This window comes from Stenella coeruleoalba (assembly GCF_951394435.1).
Source record: "Stenella coeruleoalba genome assembly, chromosome: 1".
Classification (NCBI taxonomy): Eukaryota; Metazoa; Chordata; class Mammalia; order Artiodactyla; family Delphinidae; genus Stenella; species Stenella coeruleoalba.
Window position 1 is genome coordinate 29,012,434 of NC_137169.1, and position 26,115 is coordinate 29,038,548.

Sequence of the window (26,115 nt, forward strand, 5' to 3'; positions counted from 1 at the left end):
CAGACCCTGGTTCGAAGGCTCGCTCGGCCCTAAGCCTCTTTTTAGCACTAGCCTTGGGGCCCTGATCCTCCCAATATTCAGAGGGGCGTCCTCCAGGTTACAGGGAATTCTGTAACACAGTACCTTCCTCCCCACTCCCTCTGCATGGCATGTTCCTTACTGTTGCCCAAAGGCCACACAGACAGAGGAATGCGGACTCTGGGGACAAGGCAGGGGATTGCCTGTGAGGCTCTGGTCTTCACAGCTCACTAGAGATTAGTAACGTTAACTCACAGTGATTCTGCCAAACTGAATATTTTTTCATTGAGTGAAACAGACTACATTTTATGTCTTTCACAATTCCTCTGCAATTGTTTACAAATAATTTTCTGTGCATTTTCCTAAAGAGGGTTCAGACTGTTCACAGTTTATTGGGTTTATGATGCAATAAAGATTAGGTACCAACAGACTAGCAGAGTGTCTATAACATATGATCCTTTTTAGAAAAAGTGGGTTTCTGAGTCTGTTGTGATGGGGCAGACCTGGGCTCCACTTCTCGTTCCAGTACGAAATATCCAACTGTCTGTAGCAACCTCCCGGAGGTGTCCCAGAAGGCTCACATGCTCAACAAATCCCACTGACTCTTCTTTCAAAATATAACTAGAATCCTGGGTAGATAGGTATTCACTGTAAAGTTCAACTTGGCCATATGTTTGGATATTTTCCTGATGAAAAATTGGAGAATATAAATATCACTTAAACCAGTACCAGCCAGCTCTAAGCCATCCTTTCTCTTACCTGATTCGTTGCAGTGGCCCCCTCCCTGGTGTCCCACTTCCATTCATCCTCATCCCCCCGACCTGTCTGTTGTTCCTTCAGCAGCCAGTGTGGTACTGATCAAACAGAAGTCAATTCATGTCATCGTCTGCCCCAAACTCCCAAGGACTCTCATCTCACTCAAAGTCAAAGCCCTTTCAACGACCTACAAAGCCCTACTCAACCCGGGGCCCGTTCCCTCCCTGGCCCCTCTCCTGTGATTATTCTCCCCCTTGCTGCTCTGCTCTAGCCACTCTGTTGTCCTTGTTATTTCTTGGACTTGTTAGGCTCCCTCCTGCCTCTGGGCCTTTGCACTTGCTGTTTCTTCTGCCCGGACTCTTTTCCCCCAAATCACTCTATGGGTCACTCCCTCCCCTTCTTTGGGTTTTTTGCTCACGTGTCACTTTCTCATTGAGGCCTTCTCTGACCACCCTTTAAAAAAATTGCAACCACCCCTCACTCTCTAGCTCTCTTTCCCCCCTAATATTACCCTTTTCATCATCTGACACTGGCTGCCCCCAGCCCCACCTCCCACTAGAATGGAAGCTCCACGAGGGCAAGTGTTTTAGTCTGTTTTGTTTAGAACTTTATCTCCAGGGACTTCTCTGGTGGCGCAGTGGTTAAGAATCTGCCTGCCAATGCAGGGGACACGGGTTCGAGCCCTGGTCCAGGAAGATCCCACATTGCCACGGAGCAACTAAGCCCATGCGCCACAACTACTGAGCATGCGTGCGTAGAACCCATGCTCCACAACAAGAGAAGCCACTGCAATGGGAAACCCGCACACCGCAATGAAGGGTAGCTCCCGCTCACCGCAACTAGAGAAAGCCCGCGCGCAGCAACGAAGACCCAATGCAGCCAATAAATAAATAAATAAATAAAATTAAAAAACAAAAACAAAACCAACTTTATCTCCAGGGTCTTCAACACTGTCACATAGGGAGCCCTCAATACATAATATTCGTTGAGTGAACGATTGAATGGATGCATCTTCCCTCCACATCACCAAACTTGTCCCCAATCCCTGCAAACCTCATCTTTTTTTTTTTTGAGGTACGCGGGCTCTCACTGTTGTGGCCTCTCCCGTTGCAGAGCACAGGCTCCGGACGCGCAGGCTCAGTGGCCATGGCTCACGGGCCTAGCTGCTCCGCGGCATGTGGGATCTTCCCGGACCGGGGCACGAACCCGTGTCCCCTGCATCAGCAGGCGGACTCTCAACCACTGCGCCACCAGGGAAGCCCTGCAAACCTCATCTTGGTAAATTATATCACCCCCAAGTCCCCCAACCCAGGGACCCAGGAGTCATTCTTCACGCCCCTCCCCCCCACTGTCACATCCAGTCAGTTCCTAATGAAGGAGAATGGGCCTTTTGTTCATCATTCAGAAAACTCGTTCCTCAGGTAGGTGGCAGGGGCATGATGGTGAGCAAAAGCAGCCCTAGCTTCTGCCTTGATGGAGCTCAGGCTTATCAAGAGCTCAGAAATTCATCTCATCTCTGGGTCAGGTGTGCCCAGCCCTCACCTGGACACATTGCTGCCTCCCTCCGGGGCTGAGCCCCCGTCACCTCCAGCTGGCCAAGTTCTGGCTCTGCTGCTGCTTGGGCACCTTGCCTGCCCTGAGCATCTCTCCGGGCTGGGTCGGGTGCCTTCCCTCCTTGGTGATGCTGTAATGCTGCAGCGGCTGTTGGCTGTCTGCTTCCTTCATTAGACTGTGCACTCCTTGAGGGCAGAAACCACGTTCTCTTCTCTGCCTGCAGCCTCAGCACAGGGCACCCAGAATTCTCAGTGCAGATCTATTGGACTGCGGACTTTGGAGAAGCTGTTTACCCTCTCCAAGCCTCAGTTTCCTTATCTGCCACAGGGGTAATAACTCCTTCCAGGGGTTTTGTGAGGCTTAAATGAGCTATGGGAGGTACGGAGCCTAGCATGGTAACAAGCACGTGGTAGGTGTTCAAGAAAATTCCTTACTTTCTTTCTGCTCTGCAGAGTTCAGTATGTCAGAGCAAGGCTCTACTGTTGCTCCATTCTCCACTGAGGACCTGCACCAGGCAATGGAGCTGCCACAGCTGAAATGAAAATTAGATTTAAGGAGAAACTTTCCTTAGGTAAGAAGCATTAGCAGATAGAGAGGCTAAGAGCAGAGGGTGAGGAGTAGACTGCTTCGACTTCCCACTTAATGCCGTGTGGCCCTGGGCAAGTTGTTTGACCTCTCTGAGCCTCCGTTTCATCATCTTTAAAATGGGGATAATGTTAGTATTTACTTCAGGGGATCCTTGAGAGAAATCAGTGAACTAATGCGTGTGAGGCTCATGGGCCAGAGCCAGGCTCACAGTAAATGCTCAATAAATGTTTACTCTGGTGAGCTGGAAAGCACGAGACAGCTGTGAAGTCCACCCCTCCCTCTCACCTAGTGTCTGCTTTGTGGATACTTCCTCCTCCAGCTCTCCTGCCCCGCCCCCTCCTCCCTCAGACTGGGTGGCCTGTGGGGGCTGGAAACCCCAGTCAGGGAGTTCTGCAGTGGTGGGGAACCCCATGCTCGGCAGCCCTACTGCGGGTTGGGTGGTTTCAGTTTCTGCAGGCAGAGGCCAGGTGGACCAGCCAGGGTGAGTGTCCAGAAGCGGAGGCTCTGCTCATCCGCCTGGGGCTGGTTTGGCTGGAATACAGCAGTCGGCTGAGATTGTGCAAACAGGTCATTGTGCAAACACGCCCCCGTGTGTGACCTCGATTGTGCAAACAGGTGTTTACTGGAGGCTGCCCAGCTTGGGCTGCCCGCTTACAAAAAGCGCCTGAGCTGTTGACTCAGAAGGAACCAGAATCTGGACACTCATTCTTCCTTGAACACACCCTGAACTCTCTGCCTCCCAGGCTTGGCTCGGGCTGTCCTCCCTTCCTGGAGTTCCCTCCTCCACCTCCATTTCTGCTTGTTGAAATTTTACCCATGCTTCAAGGCTGAGACAAAATGCCACTAAGTCTTTCTCCATAAACTTTTCCCTCATTTGCATACTCTGGGCATTTGATAGACCTCAAAATTCACAGGTCATGTTTTCCCTTATGGCCCTTTCTAGACTCTGAGCTCCCTGAGGACAAGGACCTTTCCTTATTCTCCTCTGAAAGATTAGGAAGCTGAGGCCCAGAGAGGGAAAGTGACCAGCCCCATGTCACACAGCCAGCTCTCTGCAGAGCTGGGCTCTAAATCAGGTCTCTGCATTTTCTGCCACACTCACTACCTCTCTTTCGACCCCCACCCCACCTCCGACCCTGGATCTTTGCTGCAGCCCCTGGGTTGTAGTGGAACTCCAGCTGGAACTTAAGGGATGAGTGGGATTTGTACAGAGGAGGGAAGGGTATTCAGGGCAGCGGAACAGCAAGAACAAAGGCATGGAGGCTGGAATGGGAAGAGTGTGTTGAAGGCTGTTAAAGAGGTAGGAAGGGCTTCCCTGGTGGCGCAGTGGTTGACAGTCCGCCTGCCGATGCAGGGGACACGGGTTCGTGCCTTGGTCCGGGAAGATCCCACATGCCGCGGAGCGGCTGGGCCCGTGAGCCATAGCCCCTGAGCCTGTGTGTCCGGAGCCTGTGCTCCACAACGGGAGAGGCCACAACAGTGAGAGGCCCATGTACTGCAAAAAAAAAAAAAAAAAAAAAAGAGGTAGGAAGAGGTAGCACACGCCTGGGAATGGTGGGAGATAGTGGTGGGGTTAGGGCTGCATCCTAGACCTGGAGATGACATTGACTCTGCACCACCTCGGGCAGCATCTCACGGTCCTGCCTCTCAGACCCCCATCTCCCCCTGATACTCTGCAGATGCCCCAACTAAACATGCCCCCATGTGAGCTCCTCCACTTTTTCTCCTGAAAACCTGCTTTTCTGTCCAGGCATCCGGAAACCTGGACTTGGCCTGGACTCCTCCCTGCTTCTTACGCCCCACATCTGGCCTGTCACCCTTTCCTGTGGGTTCTGCCCCTTCTCTCCCACCTCACTGCCATGGCAGGAGTCAGACCACCATCATTACTCTTCAGAATGATGGCAACGACCTCCTCCCGGTCTCCCTGCCTTCGTTCCTGGGATACCACCCTTTTTATACTCATCTGGAGGGCTTCTTCCAAAACACAAGTCCCAGCATGTCACCGACCAACTGAAAACCCTCCATTGGTTCCTCGCTGCCCATGGGATAAAGTTCCAAGTCATCCTCATGGCCTTTGAGTCCCTTCGTCGCCAGCCCCTAATCCTCCCCGATGCTGGAGCCTCATCTCTTCATACTCCCTTTCCCAGCCTCCTCCTCCCCTTAGGGGCCTGAAACCCCAGCCATTCCATTTACCATCACTGTCCAGTCATGTGCTGCTTTTTTGAGGCTCCAGGGCTTTCCAACACTCTTCTCTCTGCTCAGAATGCCCATCCCCCTTATTTTTGTGTCTGAAGAAATCCCTTTCATCCTTTAAAATCCAGCTGAAATGTCACCTCCTCTGTGCAGCCTCCCTGGATTTCCCAGGCTGGGTTAGGTGCTGCTCATCCGGGTTCCCAGGTGCTCTGTGAAGCCCAGGACTGGATCTGTGACCCCAGTATCCAGCATGGGCCTGGCATGGAGGAGGTGTCTGTGAAAGGGTGCTGAGCAGTTTGGATGTTGGACTGGGTCTTCAGGCCAGAGGGATCACCAGTGGCCATCAGTTTACCTGCCAAGGGATCTGGAAGAGTCTTTTCCACCCAGTGGCAGCCCATACTGCACTCTCCTGCTTCCCTGGTGTTCAGATTGGCAGGATTTTCTGCCTTTGATGGGTGCCCCAAATGAGAGATAAATCAATTAGGACATAATCAATGCTGAATGCTGGAGGGCCATATGCAGGGCCCCAGCCTGCCACGAGGCTGGGATGGCTGTCCAGATGCTCTCCTGGAGGGCCTGCTTCTAGGGAAGGAAGCAGAATTCTAGCTTTGGGTGGGCAAAAGGGAAGACGCCCCCCTCCCTCCCCGGCCCCATCTGCCGCTTGTGGTCTGCTGGCCAGGAGGGCCTTATCTCTGCTCTCCTGGCCTTAGCCTGCCATGGTGTGTCTGGGTGGGGGGTATGGTCCTGGTGGTGGTGGTGGAATCAGAGGCTGAGGTGAGATAAAGCTCAGATGCTTATCTTGGCTTGGAGGAAACCTATCTGTTCTGCAACCCTGTGGCTGGCAGAGAGTCCCCAGACAGGGCCAGCTTCTGCCCTGATCGTGGGCTTCCTTAAATGAAGTAGCTGGATCCAGGCAGCTGGTTCACGTCCCCATGCATTGGGGTGGGCAGGTGGAAGGGAGAAGACAGGGACATTTTTCCTCAAAATCTTGCCAGGAGGAGTAGCCAGGAGAAGTCAAATAACATGGTTAAGGCAAGAGAGAGGTGAAGGCAGGTCCATAACTTCTGTGATGAGAACCTGGGGTCTGCATTCTTCTGCTGCTTCCTGAGGCACCTGGCCTGGATCCTGAGAGGGAAGAGGTGTCATCAGATGTAGCCAGTCTGTTCCCTTAGTCCTGTGTCCTCTGTCCCTCCAGTCTAGACTCAGGGGCTTTTGCCCCCGGGTGAGCCTTTGGGCTGGGGGCCCCCAGGGAGTAGAGGGATGGTGGCTTTTGCAACCTCCTGTGGTTATAGCTGTTCTAATGAGTGGTGTAGACTCCTGGGGCAAGGCCTGGCCTATTAGCTCTGTCACCTCTCTGACCTCCCAGGCTGTTCTGCTATGTTTCCTGGAATGTCCAGGTCATTCAATTCATTCACTTATTTATTCACATCCCCCTGCCACCACCACGCACGTCCCACCATGTCACTCTCCTTTCCATTCATCCCCTCACTCACTGGTCCATCCATCCATCCATCCATCTATCCATCCACTCACTCATTTATCCACCCCCTCATCCATCCATCCACCGTCTATCCATAACACCCACCCATTCATTCACCCATCTGCCCACCCGCTCATCAATCCAGCAAATATTTTTTGTAGAAGCAAAACTTCCACCCCCTTAAGCTCTTCACAGAACCTCTGCCCGCCTCCCATCCCTCCCACACGTACGAAAGGAGGCAGCTCCTTCTCCCAAGCTCCAGGTACGACAGGGGCCTCTACCTTTCACCCTCTACCTTTCCCCGTTCGTCTCTTCTACTGACCTCCGCTCACTCGTGACCTGGGTGCCTGCCTCATGGTCTTCCTCTCCACGGCCACCCTGCCACCACCTGGGGGCGCCTTATCAGCCACATGGGTGATGCACCCACACCTGGGTTCTTCAGTTCCTTGACCAGTCACCTCGTGGCTTTTCCCTTTTAGCCACCAATGCTGTGGTCACATCACGGACCTCAGTGTCACCTGGAACTGCTCAACCTCTAAACCCTCACACTCCATCACCTGTCTCTACCCACAGCTCTCCCTCCATCTAGCTCTCTCCACTCCCCCGTAGCTCCTGCACTCTGAGCGCAGAGAGACCTCCAGGCCTTGGTTCCTCCGTGTCCTCATCTGTCAGCCTCCTCCTCGCCTTTCTTCCTTTCCTTCTCCCTCAGCAGCCCAGCAATAACTCACTGATGACTCTCCGACCTGTACCCTCAGTGCCTTTGTAGCCCTGTCCTCCCTGCTCCCTGGTCAGAAGAACCTCATGGGTCGTGCTGTCATTGGCTGTCTCCCCCTCCCCAGCCTGCCCTGTCCTGGTGGCAGGCCTGGGAAGACGCTCATGGAAGATCAGGCAGGAGCCTGGTCCTGGCTCCAGTTTCTCCTGGGCCCTCAACCATCCCTCAAGCTCTGTTCTTGTCCTCTGTCCCCAAACTCTCCCTTCGATGCTTTTGGTCCCTTTGCAAGAGTTTCCCCCACCAATTCTCAACTGGTCAGTAAGAGAGTCTAACTTTGGTTTTTTTTTTTTTTTTTGCGGTATGCGGGCCTCTCACTGTTGTGGCCTCTCCCGTTGCGGAGCACAGGCTCCGGACGCACAGGCTCAGCGGCCATGGCTCACGGGCCCAGCCGCTCCGCGGCACGTGGGATCCTCCCGGACCGGGGCACGAACCCGTGTCCCCTGCATCGGCAGGCGGACTCCCAACCACCGCGCCACCAGGGAAGCCCAAGAGAGTCTAACTTTGATTTTCTGACCCCCAAACATGCCTATCCTGGCCTTTTCCAAAATGAGGAATCTCTCCCATGGTCCAAAACCAACTTCTCCTTCCACCCTTCTTCCACGTTCCTTTCACTTCCGCAGCGATCACCACCATTTCTCCCCCTGCTTTTGTACTAATAATAACTACCGTAACTTCCTCTGCTGAGTGCTTCCTGGGCGCTGTGCTCTGCTTTAAACACTGCATTCATTAACGTATCCAATCTTTATGGCTGTTCTATGGGGTAGAGTCTGTTATCACTATCACCCATACCAAAGATGGGAAAACTGAGAGACAGCTGGCAAATGACAGAGCTACGATCTGGTTCTGAGCCCTGGAAGCTTGACTCCAGATCCTGTACGCATGCCCACTATGTCTGCGCTATGCTGCTTCTGGGCTTTTCTTGCTGCATGGCTCTGCCAGCAGCACTGCACCATGATCCAGTTTCTTCCATTCCTTCAACATAATTTCCTTTTTGGTACTACCCTATCTTTCTCCTGCCATTCACAGCCAAATGATCGTAAAGAGTTGTCAGCATTTGCTATTTCCACTTCCTTACTGCCCAGCTGAACCCGGCTTCCACCCCATCACCCCATAGGAACGCCTGTCTCCAGATCACCCACAACCTTCTGATCACCAGATTCTTCCCAGTCCTCTCCTGACTCAGCTGCGCTGCTGGATTTGCCAACATTAGCCTCCTATTCCTTTTGACTTAATGGATTTTTAATTAATTAAAGTTTAATAAATTTATTTATTATTTTTGGCTGTGTTGGGTCTTTGTTGCTGCGCGTGGGCTTTCTCTAGTTGTGGCGAGCGGGGGCTACTCTTCGTTGCAGTGTGCAGGCTTCTCACTCTGGTGGCTTCTCTTGTTGCGGAGCATGGGCTCTAGGTGCACAGGCTTCAGTAGTTGTGGCACACGGGCTCAGTAGTTGCGGCTTGCGGGCTTTAGAGCGCAGGCTCAGTAGTTGTGGCGCACGGGCTTAGTTGCTCCATGGCATGTAGGATCTTCCCGGACCAGGGCTCGAACCCGTGTCTCCTGCATTGGCAGGCGTACTCTTAACCACTGCGCTGCCAGGGAAGCCCCAATGGACTTTTTAAAGTAAAATTTTAATTGAAGAATAACATATATATCATTGCAAAATTGTAATTGTAACTTTTAGCCTTATTGGTAGTATATATAATTATATATGCATGTGTTTTTAAGTTCTTAATTTTGAGATCATTTCAGGCTTGTAGAAGAGTTGCAAGAATAGTACAGAAAACTTCTGTCTCCCCTTCATCCCCTTAACATTTTACCAAATTTGTCATCTATCTAGCTATCTATTATGGGCTGAATTGTGTCCCCCAAAATTCATGTCTTGAAGTTTCAACCCCTAGCAGAGAGTGACTGTATTTGGAGATTAGGGGCTTTAAAGAGGTGATTGAGTTAATATGAGGCCACTATTAGAGGGCCCTAAACCAATATGACTGGCGTCCTTATAAGAAGAAGAAGAGACACCAGGGATGCTCACATACAGTGAAACGACCATGTGAGGACACAGGGAGAAGGCAGCCATCTGCAAGACTAGGGGAGTGGCCCCAGAAGGAACCAACTCTGCCAAAACCTTGATCTTAGACTTCCAGCCTCTACAACTATGAGAAAATAAATTTCTATTGTTTCAGCTACCTGATCTGTGGTATTTTGATATATACATGCATATACACATGCGATTTTTTTCCTGAACCATTTGAGAGTAAATGGCACATGATCCTGCATTACCCATAAGTACGTCCCACTGTGTATTTCGTAAAAACAAGAATATTCTCTTGCCTGGTCACAGTATGATGATGAAAATCAGGAAATTAACATTGTTACAATAATATTATCTAATCTACAGCTCTTATTCAGATTTCACCAATTGTCCCTAGATATGTCCTTTAAAATATATCATGTAATATTTGATATGTAAGAATGCTTGAAAATTATGTAATAATAAAATAATCATTCACCAGTCAATCACCCAACTAGAACAGGGGTCTAGAACAGGGGGCAACAAACCCCATTTGGCCCAGCCTGTTTTGGTAAATAAGGATTTAGTGGCTCACAGTCACATCCACTTATTTACATATAGTCTGTGGCTGCCTTTGAGGTACAACGGCAGAGTTGAGTAGTTGTGATAGAGCCCTATGTTCTGCAAAGCCAAAAAGTTTACCATCTGGCCCTTTACAAAAAAGTTTGCCAAACTCTGGTCTAGAACAGAGGTGTCCAGTAGAACTTTCTATGTTGATGGAAATGTTCTGTAAATCTGTGCTGTCCAGTAGAGTAGCCACTGGCCACGTGTGGCTGTTTAGCATTTGACATTTGGCTGGCATGACTTGAGGAAATGAATTTTAAATTTTATTTAATTTAATTAATTTAAATACAAATCAAAATAACCACGTGGGGTTTATGGTTACCGTATTACTGCACAGATTGGATATGGTTACTGTATTACCGCACAGATCTAGGACATCACCCATGTCTTTTCATCCACTTGTAAATTTCTTCCTATTCTACCTCCCTGTCTCCTCAGCCCCCAGAGGTAACCACTATCTTGAGCTTTGTTTCTATTATTTCCTTTCTATTTAAAAATATAGTTATCACATACGTATGTTTCTATAAACAATATATTATTTGATTTGATTGTTTTTGAACTTTATAACAATGCTATCGTACTGAATGCAGTCTTCTGCAACTTGATTTTTTTCTCTCAACATTATGTTTCTGCCATGTTGCTATGGGTGATTGAAGCATTTTCATTTTTTTATTATGTAGCTATACCAAAAATTAGTTTTACCCATTTCTTATTAGATGTTAAGGTGGTTTCCATTTTTTTCCTACTAGGGATATTCTTATATATCTCTCTTGAGGCATAAGTTCGTGAGTTTCTTTAGAAGAATTGCTGGGCAAGTAGGATATATAAATGTTCAAACTTACAATTGGCACAATCTTGTTTTCCAACGTGCTTGTACTAAGTTACGTTCCCACCAGCCAAGTGTAAAGGTTCCTGTTGATCCAGATCCTTACCAGCCCTTGGTGGTGTCAGACTTCTTCATTTTTGCCAGCATGGTGTAAAATTGTAGTTCATGTTGTCTTAATTTCCATTTTACTGATTATTAATAAGGTTGATCTTCTTTTCATACGTTGATTAGTCTTTCATGTTACACTTCCGAGAAATGCCTGTTCATGTCTTTTGCTCATGTTTTTAACTGGGTTGTCAGCTGTGTATGCTGCAAATAATTTCCCCCAGTTGGTGGCTTGTCTTTTCATTTTCTTTGTGATGTCTTGATGGATGAAATTTCTTAATTTTAATGTAATTGAATTTATGAGTATTTTCTATTATGGTTGTTGCTTTTTACCTTATTGGAGAAAGCCTGTCTTGTTCTGAGGTCATAAAGATTCTGCCTTTAGTAAACAATGTTATACATTGCTTAAAAATTTAGCAACGGTGTTAAATCTCTTTTTCTAACACGTCATTTGTAGATTTTGGGGTTTTCTTTGTAAATAAACATGTAATATGTGCATGATACACATTTCTTTCCTTCTGATCTTTATGTGTTTTATTTCATTTTCTTGTCTTACTACACTGGCTAGGACTACCAGTTTGGCTTTGAAGAGAAGCAGTGATAGTGAGCATCTTTGTCTTATTTATTATTTTAAAGGAAATAGTAATGTTTCCCATTAAGAATAAAGTTTTCTAAAGGTTTTGGGTAGATAACCTTTATTATTTTAAAAATTTCCAGGGGAAATGGAGGAAGACGGTCAAAAGGTACAAACTTCCAGTTATAAGATAAATAAGTACTAGGGGTGTGATGTACAACACATGATGACTGTAGCTATATATATAGGAAATACATAGGAAAGTTGTTGAGAATAAACACTAAGAATTCTTATCACAAGAAGAAAAATTTTCTTTTTTTCTTTCTTTCTTTTTTTTTTTGTGATACGTGGGCCTCTCACTGTTGTGGCCTCTCCCGTTGCGGAGCACAGGCTCCGGACACGCAGGCTCAGCGGCCATGGCTCACGGACCCAGCCACTCCGCGGCATGTGGGATCTTTCCGGGCCGGGGTACGAACCCGTATCCCCTGCATCGGCAGGCGGACTCTCAACCACTGCACCACCAGGGAAGCCCCTCTTACTTTTCTTTTTATTGTATCTGTATGAGAAGATAAAATTATCTGAACCTATTGTGGTAATTATTTCACATTATATGTAAATTAAACTGTCATGCTGTATGCCTTAAACTTATACAGTGATGTATGTCAATTATTTTTTTTCTTTTCTTTTCTTTTTTTTTTTTTTTTTGTGGTACGCGGGCCTCTCACTGTTGTGGCCTCTCCCATTGTGGAGCACAGGCTCTGGACGCGCAGGCTCAGCGGCCATGGCTCACGGGCCCAGCCGCTCCGCGGCATGTGGGATCTTCCCGGGCCGGGGTATGAACCTGTGTCCCCTGCATCGGCAGGCGGACTCTCAACCACTGCGCCACCAGGGAAGCCCATATGTCAATTATTTTTTAATAAAACTGGAAAAAAAGAAGTCTCCCTTATAGCCCTAGTTTAAGAGTTTTAAAAAATCATGAATAACTTATCATATCCAATGTTTCCTACTGCATCTATTGAAAAGATAATGTAGTTTTTCTTGATTAATTTGTTAATGTGATGAATAACATTTATAGATTTATAATATTAAATATATTTGCAATTCTAGGGTAAACTCAAATTGGCTATAATATATTATCATTTTTATGCACTGCTAGATTTAGGTTGTTACACCCTTTTTAAGGATTTTTTTGCATCTGTGCTCTTGAGTGAATTCCTTTCTCATACCCTCCTTGTTAGGTTTTGGACTCAAGGCTCTACTGTCCCCACAGAATGAGCTGAGAAGTGCTCTGTCTTCTTCAGTTCTCTGTAAGAGTTTGTATAAGTTGGAATGATCTGTTTCCTGATACAGAGTTGTTCATAATGTTCACTTTCTGTCTTTCTAATCTCCTCTGGATTTGTAATATGTTCCTTAAAATTTTTTTAATACAAAATTTTGGTGACCTCTGTCTTTTATTATTGATCAATATTGCCAGAGATTTGTCTTCTTCTTTTTAAATTTCTTTCTCTTTTTATATTTTTTGGCTGCACTGGGTCTTCATTGCTGCACGCGGGCTTTCTCTAGCTCAGGCGAGCAGGGACTACTCTTCGTTGTGGTGTGCGGGCTTCTCATTGCAGTGGCTTCTCTGTTCCGGAGCATGGGCTCTAGGCGCGGGCTTCAGTAGTTGTGGTATGCGGGCTCAGTAGTTGTGGCTGTCAGGCTTAGTTGTTCCACGGCATGTGGGATCTTCCCGGACCAGGGATGGATCCCGTATCCCCTGCATTAGCAGGCGGATTCTTAACCACTGCACCACCAGGGAAATCCCGAGATTTGTCTCTTTATTAGTCTTTTCAAGATACCAAGTTTTTATTTTTTATTTTTTTTGCTTTGCTTTGCACGAATTCTATTTTCTTTACTTTGATTTAATTAATTTCTCTTCTTAGCTTTATCATTACTTTTGTGGGGGTTTTGTTTTCTTTGGGTTTATTCTATATTCTTCTTATAACTTCTTAAGTTGGGTGTTTAGTCCATTAATATTTTGTCTTTTCATCTTTTCTAACAGAAACTTTCAAGAATCTCCATTTTACTAGAAATATTTCTTTGGCTCTGTCCCACAATTTTGATAGGCACTGTTTTCACTAACATTCTGTTCTAAGTGTTTTAAAATTTCCATTATGATTTCTTCTTTGACTTATTACACTTAGAAGAAAACTTTAAAATTTCCAAATGTATGGAGAATAAAAATTTTTGTTTCTTATTGAATTTTTTTTTAGGTATGTATAATTTTTCTAAGGCATGTATAATTTAATATTCAGTCCATATACAAAAATCCCCAATTGTCCCAAGAATGTCTTTTATGGCTATTTTCCCCTCCTTCCCCTCTTTCTCTCCCCACCCCCTCTCTTCCTGTCTCTGTTACTGATCCAAGGTCCTATCAAGGTTAGTGAATTCCACGTGTTTTTTATGGCGTTTAATCACTTTTAACCGATTAAACAACAGCCCCTCCCACCTTTTTGTTATTCTAACACTGACCTTTTTGAAGAATCCAGGCCAGGTATGTTACAGGTGTCTCACATTTGGGATTTGTCTGACTTGTTCTTTTTTTTTGAGAACTAGGTTTCTCTCATTTATTTATTTATTTGTTTGGTTGCGCTGGGTCTCTTAATTGTGGCAGGCAGGCTCCTTAGTTGCAGGAGGCAGGCTCCTTAGTTGCGGCTTGCAGCCTCCTTAGTTGGGGCTCATGGGCTCCTTAGTTGTGGCATGCGAACTCTTAGTTGCAGTAGGCATGTGGGATCTAGTTCCCTGAGCAGGGATCGAACCCGGGGCCCACTGCATTGGGAACGCGGAGTCTTATCCACTGTGCCACCAGAGAAGTCCCTGATTTGTTCTTCTTGATAGCTTTTAATTTGTTTACATACAGTATTGTCTTTCCGTAAACCCAACATTAGATCTAGAGGCCTGATTGAATTTGGTTTAATCATTGGAAGCAAGACTATGTCACAGGAGCTGTTTGCTACCTTATATTGGATAACAACACAAGGCTTAAAGGGTCAATAGAAGGTCATAAAAGGTCCATGTGTCTCACCATTGCTGATGCCAAATTTGATCACTTGGTTAGAATAGCGAGGATCAGATTGCTCCATGTTGAAATATATTCCCCCCTTTGTAATTACTAAGTAATTTGTTTGGAAACAGTATTTTCACAGTGTGCCAAAGAATGAACCCACAGATTAGTTAGTTATTGAATTCTAATTTAAAGGCATTGCACTTAGAAAACGTGATCTGTGTGTTGTTGATTCTTTGGAATTGAGACTTGCTCTATAACCTAGTACGTGGCCAGTTAAAATAATTTTTAAAAATTTGTGCTTGAGAAGTGTAGTTGGATGCAGAGTTCTGTAAACTTCCATTAAACCCCACTTGTTATATTGCTCAAATCCTCTTTGACTTACCAGTAATATGTATGTGACCTACCAATAATGGAGAGGCGAGTATTCAAATCTACCCCCATGATAGTGGGGTTTTCTATTTTGCCCTGCAGTTCTGTCAATTTTGCTTTCTATTTTTTGAGGGTATTTTATTAGGTACATGCAGATTTAGAATTGCTGTGTCTTCCAGGAAGAGTGAACTTTTAATCTTTATGTACTGACCTTTTCTATCCCTAATAAGGTTTGTCATCTTAAGTTTGTTTTCTTCTTCTGATTTTAGTGGAGCTGTCCCAGCTTTCTTTTGATTAGTGTTTGTATGGTCTTTCAACCCATCTCCTTATGTTTTAGATGTGTCACCGTAAACAGCAAAGAGCTGAATTAAAATCCAATCTAACACTTTGTCTTTTAAATGGCACATTTAATCCTTTAAAGTTTATTGTGATTATTGATATCTTTGGACTTACTTTTGTTTTCTTACTTATCCTATTATCTCCCCTATGCTTTCTCCCCTTCCTTTCTTGCTTCTCCCCACTTTGGATTGATTGAGTTTGCTTATTGTCTTATTCTATCCTTTTCTACGCCCTTTATTGATTTGGAATTTATACACTCTACCATATTTCTAGTGGTTGCTTTTGAAATTCTATCCCACATACCTAATGAAGTCTAAGATTATTAGTATTTCTAGACCTCTTTCCAAACCTTACAAAGAGCTTTGAACCCTCAACTTTGATCTCCTGCAAAGGGTTTACATACTATTTCTGTGCAGTATTTTAGTTCTTTCCTCTCCTTTCCCTTATGTTGTCATTATTTTATACCATGTCTCTGTAGACTTATCTACATGTTTATCAGTTTCTTTACCCACCATTCTTTCTTCCACACAGAGTTTCCTTCTAGGATAATTTCTCTTTTTCTTATAGCACATCCTTCAGAGGTTCCTTTAGTAAAAACTTGTTGATGGCAAACTCTTTTTGCTTATCTGTAAAAAAAAATCTCCATTTCACCCTCAGCCTTGAAAGATAGTTTTTCTAAGGTCACAATTCTAGGTTGACAGTTATTTTCTCTCAGTGCTTTGAAGCTATTCCCTGTCTTCTGATTTTCACGGTTGCTGTTGAGGTGTGTTGCCTAATTATCTTTCCTTTGTAGGTGCTACGTCTTTTCTACATAGCTGCTTTTAAGATCTTTGTCTTTGGCGTTAATGCAGTTTCAACACACTTTTTATTGATCTTGTTTATTGATCTTGTTAGATATATGTTATGCTCTCCATATCTGTGAAGTCATGACTTTCATCAGTTCTGGAAACTTCTCAGCCATTGTCTCTTCAAATATTGCCTCACCTCCCCTTTTCTCTCTGAGACTTTCACTCAATCCACCATAACTTTTCAGTCTCTTTTAGATTTTCCATTTGCATGTCTTTGTGCTGAAATCTGTGTAATTTCTTCAGATCTACCTTCTAGCTCACTCTTTGTCTCTTTGGTCGTGTCTAATATGCTGTTGAACTCATTTGCTGAGTTTTCTGTTTCAACAGTTATCATTTATATTTCTAGAAGTTCCATTTTGTTCTTTTCCAGATCTGACTCGTCATTTTTAAAAATTGTCTCTTCTTACTTAATTACTCTTATAATTTCATCTTTATTTCTCTAAAAATTTTAATCCCTTATTTCATATACTATAACAATGACAATTTCTGACATCCTTAGGGATCCAAATCTATGGTTTGCCTTTTCTGCTTACTCCTACCTTGTGTATTTGATTTTTTTTAATTGTGGGTTTATATGTATATTCCTTGGGAATTCTGAGTATCTAAGTTGAGGATGCTGTCCTCCAGAGAGGAGTTTTGCTTTTTTCTGGGGTCAAGGGACACCGCTGACCTGGGATCACTTTAGCCTCTGTTGAAGGTCCTGGGCTAATGTTGAGGCAATGGCCCCCGTTTTGAATCTATCCCAGTCTTGGTCTCCTGACAGTAGAATTTGCTCTCACTCCTTTGTTTTCTTACAGCTCCCTTCCCATCCAGATGGGAAAAACTCAGGTTTTTTTTCTATTTCTCTGCTGATGGTGCTGGTGGGCTTAGAGCAGTTCCTTGTTCCCACATGCCTAGCAACGCTTAAAAAATTTTTTTTCATTTTATTGAAGTGTAGTTGATTTATAATGTCGTGTTGGTTTTAGGTGTACAGCACTGTGATTCAGTAAACAGCCTAGCAATGCTTTAAAAGCCACTTTCTTTCAAGGAGCTGGTTACATGTAGTGCGAGGACCCAATATCCACAATGGTGCTGGAAGAGGTTTTCTCCTTTTCGTGCAACTCCCTACTCTCTCTCTATGACTTGCATGTTCTTCCTGTCTCCAGGTTATTAAACCCTCCTCTGTATTGATGCTAGAGAGTAGTTCCCAGAGCAAAAATATGATCAAGTCGCTTCCCTGGTTAAAGCCTTCCAGCTATCCCCACTGCCCTCAGGATAAAGACCAAGCTCCTCAGGTCTTTCCAATCTCATCTTCATGGCTTCTAGCCTCAAACTGCATGCTCTACTAACTTCTCTGTGGCTCCTACCCTCTCACTCTGAGCCCTTTTCCATGTTATTTGCCTATTTTCTTGCCTTAGCTCAAGCTCTTTCTACTGACTGAAATTCCCTTTCTCCCCACCACTATTTTTTCCCACCTGGATACACCTTACTCATCCTATAAGATGCATCTCATGTGCTGCCTTCTTCCAGAAGCCTTCCCTGATCCTATTCTAGGTTGGAGGACTCTTCTGTCCTCCAGGGAAGACTCCACTGTCTTCCCCAAACCCCTGGGCTTACCTCACTCTTAGCATTCGTCAGATCATGTTGAAAGTTACTGTTTGTATATCTCCTTCTCCACTAGACTGGGGGTGCTTCTGGAGGTCAGGGATGGCTTCTCACTGTTTGGGTATTCACACTGCTTGGCACAAGTCCTGACTTGGAGAAGTTGGTCCATAAATGTTTGTTTCATTGAACAGAGGCCCTTTTTCCCATCCTGAAATTTCTCATGCCTGAAATTACTTGTTGATTTGGAGCATTTTTATATATGAAGACATCATCTAATGTTGTTGATGTGGCGCTCTCCATCAGTGCTCGGAATAAGGAATTTCCTGTAACCAGATGAGGTCTTTTGGACATGCAGAGGCTGATGGGTCTTTGGCCTCCTTGTTTGGGCATGTGCCACCGTGTGGAGTCCAGTACTTTGGGCTTGGCAATAATAATACTTATTGTATAGGTTGGTTAGAAATATTAAATGAGATGCTATATGCAAAGCACCCATCTCAGTGTTTGACATATAGTACGTATTAAAAGGAAATGTTTTTTTTCCCGTTAATGATTGAATTCCTTGAGGTTAGGAAACTTGCATATTTATTTCACTGGTTCTCACTCCACCAAGAGCAAAACCTGGCACAAAAAGGACACAATAAGTATCTGATAAATGAATATGTGCCTGAAGCCTCAACTTTCAGTGAAGAACTACCCTTCTTGGGCATCTCTGGCTTTCATAGCCTGTGGCTCTGCCCCACCCTCACCCCATAGTACTTTGGGACCTTTCAGAAAATCAAATGCAGCTTTCAGTTCTCAAAAGACAAAACCCAACAATAGCTGCGACACGTGGGGGGAAATTCTAGCTTTTCTGAGCTCTAGCCTACAGTCAATCCACATGCTGGAGCCCCTAAGTCTGTGGTTTCCAAGATTGCATGATGCCCTCTCTCTTCATACTGAAAGTCCTCCGTCTGCTCTTGCATCGTTTAGAAGATTGCGTTTTTATTATGTCACATCATGTCCCTGACATGAGGCCCCATATGAGAAGCCTCTTTCGAATTACTTCCTGGAAATATCTGTCCCTGTGGAGGAACTGATCTGCTTCCTCCTTTCCGATAATAAGAGTGTCGGAACTCAGTGTTTCGTTTTTTGCCCTGGCTGCCAGGAAGCTCAAAACCAAATTTCAGGATCAATCACAGCACCTATGACAACCCTTAAGATCATTGTTTTTGTTGTTGTTTTTCTTTCTTGAGGAATATGAATCTGTTGAGTGAATTAATCTTTCCTGTTATAAAGCCATCTCATGTCCTTTTGGGAAAAAGATGAGACACACTTGAGTTTCAAAACTATGACAGCAGCAGTAGCAACAACAGCAAGAGGATGTGGGGGGGCAGGGGAAGAATTGGCCATCAATGGAGCCGTGTAGGATGCTGGTGAGGAGTGGGGGTTCTGGAACCAGACTGCTTCCATACAAACCTTAGCTCTCCTTATCACTTGCTCAGGACTCTGGTACAAATTATATAACTTTTCTGAATTTCCTCAGCTGTGAATAAGGATCTTCATTGTATCTACTTTAAAAGGTCACCATAAAGATTAATGAACACCATTCCTGTAAACTCCGTGACATGGGGTCTGCCCCAGAGTAAATGTTCAATACATGTGAGCTGTGTTTTTTTAAAATTTTTATTGCAGTATAGTTGCTTTACAATGTTGTGTTAGTGTCTACTGTACAGCAAAGTGAAACAGCTATACGTATACATATATCCCCTCTTTTTTTGATTTCCTTCCCATTTAGGTCACCACAGAGCATTGGAGTAGAGTTCCCTGTGCTGTACAGTAGGTTCTCATTAGTTATCTATTTAAAAAAAAATTTATTTATTTAATTCATTTTTATTTCTGGCTGCATTGGGTCTTCGTTGCTGCATGCGGGCTTTCTCTAGTTGCGGTGAGCGGGGGCTACTCTTCGTTGCAGTGCGCGGGCTTATCATTGCGGTGTCTTCTCTTGTTGCAGAGTATGGGCTGTAGGCGTGTGGGCTTCAGTAGTTGTAGCACACGGGTTCTGTACTTATTTATTTCATACATAGTATCAATAGGGTATATATGTCAATCCCAATCTCCCAATTCACCACCCCACTTCCCCTTTGGTATCCATACTTTTGTTCTCTACGTCTGTCTCTATTTCTGCTTTGTAAATAAGATCATCTATACCAGTTTTTTTTTTTCAGATTCCACATATATGCGTTAATATACGGTACTTCTTTTTCTCTTCCTGACTTACTTCGCTCTGTATGACAGTCTCTAGGTCCATCCACATGTGAGCTGTTTTGAAAATAGCACTGAGCCTGGGTGGCTGGACAAAGAGACAAGAGCCTCATGGAAAGAATGATTTGGTTTTAAGGGACTCATGATGTTGGCGGTGGCTGGGAACTTTGTGTAGAGTCTCCTTCAAGGCCTCACCAGCCTGGGAAGGTATCAGTGGAGTCACTTGAATAGACACGACCCATCCTTGGCTGACTTCTATTCCCATCTGTTCACCGGGATTTCTGGAAGCCTGCAGTTCTTGTCCAGTTATTTCTGGAAGCCTCCAGGGGAGTTTGCATGGTGTTCATAAAAGAGCCAACTAACGCGAGTTACCTTGTGGCCTCCACTGTGTCCTCTGGATCCTGCTTCTGCTCCCCACCCCCTCGATGTCCACCATCTGTGAGGTGGCCTGAGACCGCCTCATCGCTCACAGCTGCCAGGGCCCTCTGAGGGGCACCTATGCCTGCCGTGCCATGGGTGCTTCCCCTGGACACTCCCCAAAGCCAGAGTGGCATCAATCGTCCTGCAGACTTCAAGGCATCAAAGTTATATTGAGCTCCTTGAAGAAGTAAGGAGCCTGGCCCTCGCCCTGGGTCTGGGTCACACCTCGTTGCATGGGTGCGAAAGCCAGGCTGCTTCTGTCCACGCATATCACAGAAATCCTGGAGAAAGTTGCGCTGTTAGTAACCCTTGCGGCTGCTCTCAGCTCCGATGTGAGTCCCTGGGACAGACCTGGGGACTGGCAGGCTCAGCATGACACCCCCCAGAGGCCCCTCTCTCCTGCAGCCCAGGTTCATTCTGCTCCACACACGTGTCTCAGGGCGGCTGCCCCCTCCCTCTCCCCTTGGGAACCCTCAGATGCATCTGAGCCCCAGGGGAGGACTGAGCTCAGACATAAGCTAGTGTTGGTTACTACTAACAACCCCAAGGTCAGGAAGAGGTGACTTCAGGAACGACCCAAGGTCAGGGAGAGTAAAGAACTGGGGTTGAGCTTTGGGGACCCTTTGCCCAGAGGGAGGGGCTGAAGGGAAGGAAGTGGATGGAATCAATGGGAGAGAGAGGAGCAGAGTGTGGCTCCATGATCCCTGGGCAAGACCCAAGGAAAAGTCTGTGAAGGAGACAGAGCAGTAGCGGCTGGGGAGGTGGGGGAAACCAAGGGAGAGCTGACCAGCAGAGGGCAAGGGAGGAGGGGATTTGAAGGAACAGGCGGCGGTCACCTTGTCTCACCTGGTGGGTAAAGCCTTTGGGGCTGTGCAAGTGTCCGGGGGACCCCAGCTCTTTAGCTAATGAACCAGGGGGTCCACGACTAGTTGTAGCTCTCTCTGGGCCTCAGCTATTACATCTGTAAAATAAGTGCATAGAATTCTGAAGACAAGCATAGGAGACTAAAGACAAGGGCTGTTTCCAGGCATGGAAGAGAAGAGGAATCCCAGGTCAGGGGGCTGACCTCTGGGGTTGGGGAGGAAGGGGAGAGGAGGGGGAAGAGAAGAGTCCAGAGCTCCTGCTGGGTGGGGCAGAGGGGAGGGTGGGCCCTGGGAGTGAACTGCACTTTGTGACTGGGTCTCTCTCTCTCTTTCTGTGCGGGGGGAGTCCTACTGATGGAGGTTCCACCCAGAGTCACACCCCTCATCTTGTCCTGGGTCTGGTCTTTGGTGGCAGCACCAACAGCTTGTTCAGCGGTGTTTCCGAGATATGTGGAGGTGAGGGTGAAGGGGATGGATCTGGGAGAGCAGGTATGTAGAAAGGTGGAAAGATAGTCATTGCCTTTGAGGGCAGCTACTGGGCCATCTTACTGGGCCAGACACGCAGTCACAGGAGAAGCACGCGTCAGGTGCCGTAGGCTGAGTCCCTCAGTGTCCAGGGGGTTTGGGGGAGAGGAAGCAGCTGGCAGAGCTGGTTTTCTCCAGGAAGCCTTCCAGTGGAGGTGATTTCGGAGGTGGGAAAGGACATGGGGGAGTAGAATGAAGACGAGTGGTCCATGTCAGGCTCAGAGGGGACAGAGAAGCTGTGGGTGATGGGGACAGCTGACTTGTTTCAAGGGCAGTTTGGGTTGTGGCCCCAGTACAGGCCCCCTCCCTCCCCCACATGGGTGTGGCCCAGAGTAAGCCCCTGGCAAACCTGGCTGAGTGCTGAGATGGAGGAGGGGACCCCCAGGAGCTGGTTTGTTTATTTATTTACATCTTTATTGGAGTATAATTGCTTTACAATGGTGTGTAGAAGGATTGCTGGCAGTGAGGAGGGGGAGCTGAAGGCTGATGGAGAGGGTCGGACCCCTGTCTTTGTGCTTGTGCTTCAATAGTCCCCAGCCCAACCATACTGCTGATGTCCCTGAAGCACTGGGACAGCCAGAGGTGTTCACTACTAGGCCCCAAACTTTCCAATGGCTCCTGTGGTCTGATGGCTGGATGGGGTCCAGGAAATCCAGCACAGCCACTGCTGTGACTGGTAGCATGGGGACTGAGAAATCCAGCTTAGGATCAGGAATCCCTTTGGGCACAACCCTGGTACTGAGGATGTAGAATTTTCCCAACAGGTGATTGTGGGGAATGAAACGATCAGAGAGGTCATTGCCTGGGACAGAGATTGGATGCTCCAGGGCCGGCCAAAAGGGGAGAAGAAAACGAGCTGGTGTCAGAGTGGATCTGAGCAGGAAGGCCACTGTGAGCCACTACCCTGCAGAAAGGGTATGAGGTGGAATCTGGGAAAGGGGATAGAACAAGAGGGGAACTTCAGCCCTGGGACTTGCTCAGAGAAATATGGGGGCAGGGATACCATAAGAGCTGTTACCATCTGGTTGGAATTTTCCATAATATAAAGCTTTTTGGAAAGAAGAAGTGCACAGTCGTTTGGCTACAATCACTCAGGTGTTATTGCTGGGCCCCGAGACCTTCCATCAGCCTCCAGAGTGTCCTGGGGCAGCTCCCCTGTAGTATCTTGGTAGCCTGTCTGTCCCAGATGGGGTTCAAGTCCTTCCTCTGGACCTGGATCTTGAAAAGTGTCTCCTTGGCACACAGAAGGCCTTCCTAAGCAAGGCACGCAGCCCAGAAGCTATAAAGGAAAACACCGTGAGGTTTTTACCTCATAAAAGTAAAAATCTCCTATAAAACAAATGACATCATCAACAAAATTAAAAGATAATCAACAGACTGAGAGTTGAAGGGGAAAAGGAAAATAGTCTCAACATTCCCTCCAAACGTCTCAGTATTAGGAGGGAAGGCAGGAGGAATGAATGATGTTTCTGAGTCTGCGTCTTGGTGCTGGTGTCTACCCAGTGGGCTTGACTCTGAGAAAATTTTATCAACCAGAGATGAGATCACCCTAAGAGAACTGCATCAAAAGGGAAGAGTTTGTAGTTCATTTTCACAGCCCATTAAATAGATTCGTGGGTGGGCCAGTAGCCTGACACACCTCACATGAGGCCCCATGCCACGAACCACACAAGTTCCCCCTAGTTCTAGTTGAGGTTTTGAGCTGTCTGTCTCCTCCCCCAGCCTTGATCCTAACCAGTCGGTTCCCCACCACCAGCAGAGCATGAATGGCGCCAACCCCATTCCCTGCCCCAGTCTCCTAGCTTGCAGGAGGCAAGGAGGACGGGAGAGCTGTGACTGGGTCTCTGCTGGGGATGCTAACGGGCAGGATAAGGGGTTGCAGCAAGATCTTCATGTTCATGGTAATTTGCATGGGTCCAGGTACCAGCCTCTCACCTGGCTCAGGTGTACTAACAGCCGAAGTCTGGGGCCAGTGATGGATCCAGGGGAACCTCCCCCATAACCATCCTGCCAAGTGGCCGCTGATACCCTTAGAGTTATGAGCACCCGAGGAGTGCCACAGGGTGTCCTCTAGGGAGGACACAGAGCTTAAGAAGCAGAGATGTGACAACTGTGGATTCCACTCAGGTGAGGCCTAGAATGGTGGGTGGGTGAGGTCTCAAAACATGGAAGGGTGATGGGCCCACTCATGTGATGGGCAGCCTGAGACTGAGGTCAGTTCTATGTCCAGCAAGTTCTGGGCTTTCAAACATGTTGAAACAAGTTCAGGAATGAGGATGCTTTGTCCTGAGGGACACAGAAGTGAGCCCCAGGGTGAATGGGACCCTTGAAAGAGTGGGAGTTTCAGAGGTGCTGAGGAACAGCAGCTTTCCACCACGTGGTGCCCAGGCCCTTGTCTGCACCTTCCTTCTAGGGGGAGGAAGGAGCAGTGGGCTGATCAGGGCCCTGGCTGAGAGTGGGGGTCAAAGGGAAGAACAGGGGGTCTGGCTGGAAGGAGCAGGACGCTCCCCAAGGCTCCTCTCTGTTGTAGTGGGGACTGGGGTGGACAGACTCACTAAGAGAAACCGCCAAGGGCAGTGGAACCGTCAGAAAGACCTGGCTGCCTCCAAATACTGCCGTTTGCCCTTCTGAGTCCTGCAGGATGTTTTTTTTTTTTTTTGCGGTACGCGGGCCTCTCACCGTTGTGGCCTCTCCCGTTGCGGAGCACAGGCTCCGGACGCGCGGGCTCAGCGGCCATGGCTCATGGGCCCAGCCGCTCCGCGGCATGTGGGATCTTCCCGGACCGGGGCACGAACCCGCGTCCCCTGCATCAGCAGGCAGACTCTTAACCACTGCACCACCAGGGAAGCCCATGCAGGATGGTTTTGACCACCTGAAGAGGGACAGAACTCTAGTTAGTAGGGCTTGGTTTTTCTGGCCCAAGAAGGCAGAGGATGTCAAGGGCCCAACGGGAAACCTGACTTCTGCTGGAGGAAGCCTGCATGAGAAGCTCGTCAGAGATCCTTCCAGGAGCTGAACCTCAGAAGCTAATGTACTTGCATTTCTCGCCTGCGAGAGTTAAAACCTCTCGGCTGGGACTGATCCGTTTCCTACAACACCTGGGCTTGTCCTTCTGGGTGGGAATCAGAAGGCACCCCAGTGGCCTCAGGGGTGTGGGCGAGGCATCCGTCAGCATGTGGGTTCCCTGCTGGAACTGACTTGAACCGGGAGATTTTTGAAGGCTGCTGACTGTGAGAAATGCTTCTCCAGCTGGAATACCGAAGTCCAGGGCCCCTATTTCCATCTACATGGCAACTGGGAAAGTGTATTTGTTTGTTCTGGGCGCTTAAACACGAGAGAACTTTCTCTGTCATGTAGAGGTGCAGGGCTGGTGAGGGGCTCTGGGGTGTTCATGGAACAGGCGTCTTACACCTTATTGCTCCCCATCTCCAGGGAGCGGCTCTTTCCCTCATGGCCCAAGATGGCAGATCCATGTTTTAGGAAACAGATTGGAGGATGGGGTGATGGGCTGCGAAAGGCAAGCTCCAGCTTTCTTTCAAGTACAGTCCCAGAAGCTGCCACACCACACTTCAGAGCGTGGGTATAGTGACACGCCAGACCTACCTGCAAGGGAGGCTGGGCCATGTGGGTTGTATTTTGCGGGGGAAGGGACATATGTCAGCTGGAGGTGGTGGTTAATGGAACCTGTATACGCATGTGGAGACATCTCGAGCAAAAGGACAGTGGAACCAATTGATAGCGTTTTTGATTTACGTCCTGTTCATATATGGCTTGCTATGTTCTGATCACTATTCTTTCTGTTTTACACGTACTAACTCATTTAGTCTTTATGAGAATTGATGGGGCAGCTACTAGCAATATCCCTGTTTTATAGATGAAGAAGAGAGGTTAAGTAACCAGCTTGGGGTTACCCAGAAAGTGGCTGAGCCAGGATGAGAACCCAGGCAGCCTAGCTTTAAAGTTTGTGCTCTCAGCTCCTGTGCTATTCTGTCTGTCACCGGCATGGGGCTGCTGCCACGGGATTCCCCTCCTGCTGCCCTTCACTTGGGGGTGGCGTGGCTTAGCAGGGCCACCAACCACAGGGGTAAGTTAAAGGTTGGAGCAAGCTGGCTGCAGGTACCGTTTGCTGCATCCTAAACAGGACGAGCCCTGGGTGATGCCGGGCCCTCCTCAGCACTCAGCGTTGCCTCAGCTCAAACCTGGGGCTGGAAGCAGAAAGCAGCCCAGCTCTGGAAGCTGCCTCTAATCCCACGGCGGGGAGGCGGGGTTTTGCCATTGTTCAAGGGGCGGGGCGGGGCGAGCCACAGAAACAGCGACAGACTGCCCCGAGGATGAGAAAGTTCCCCTGGGCAGCTCAAGGTGGGTGAGGACCATCATGGCAGAC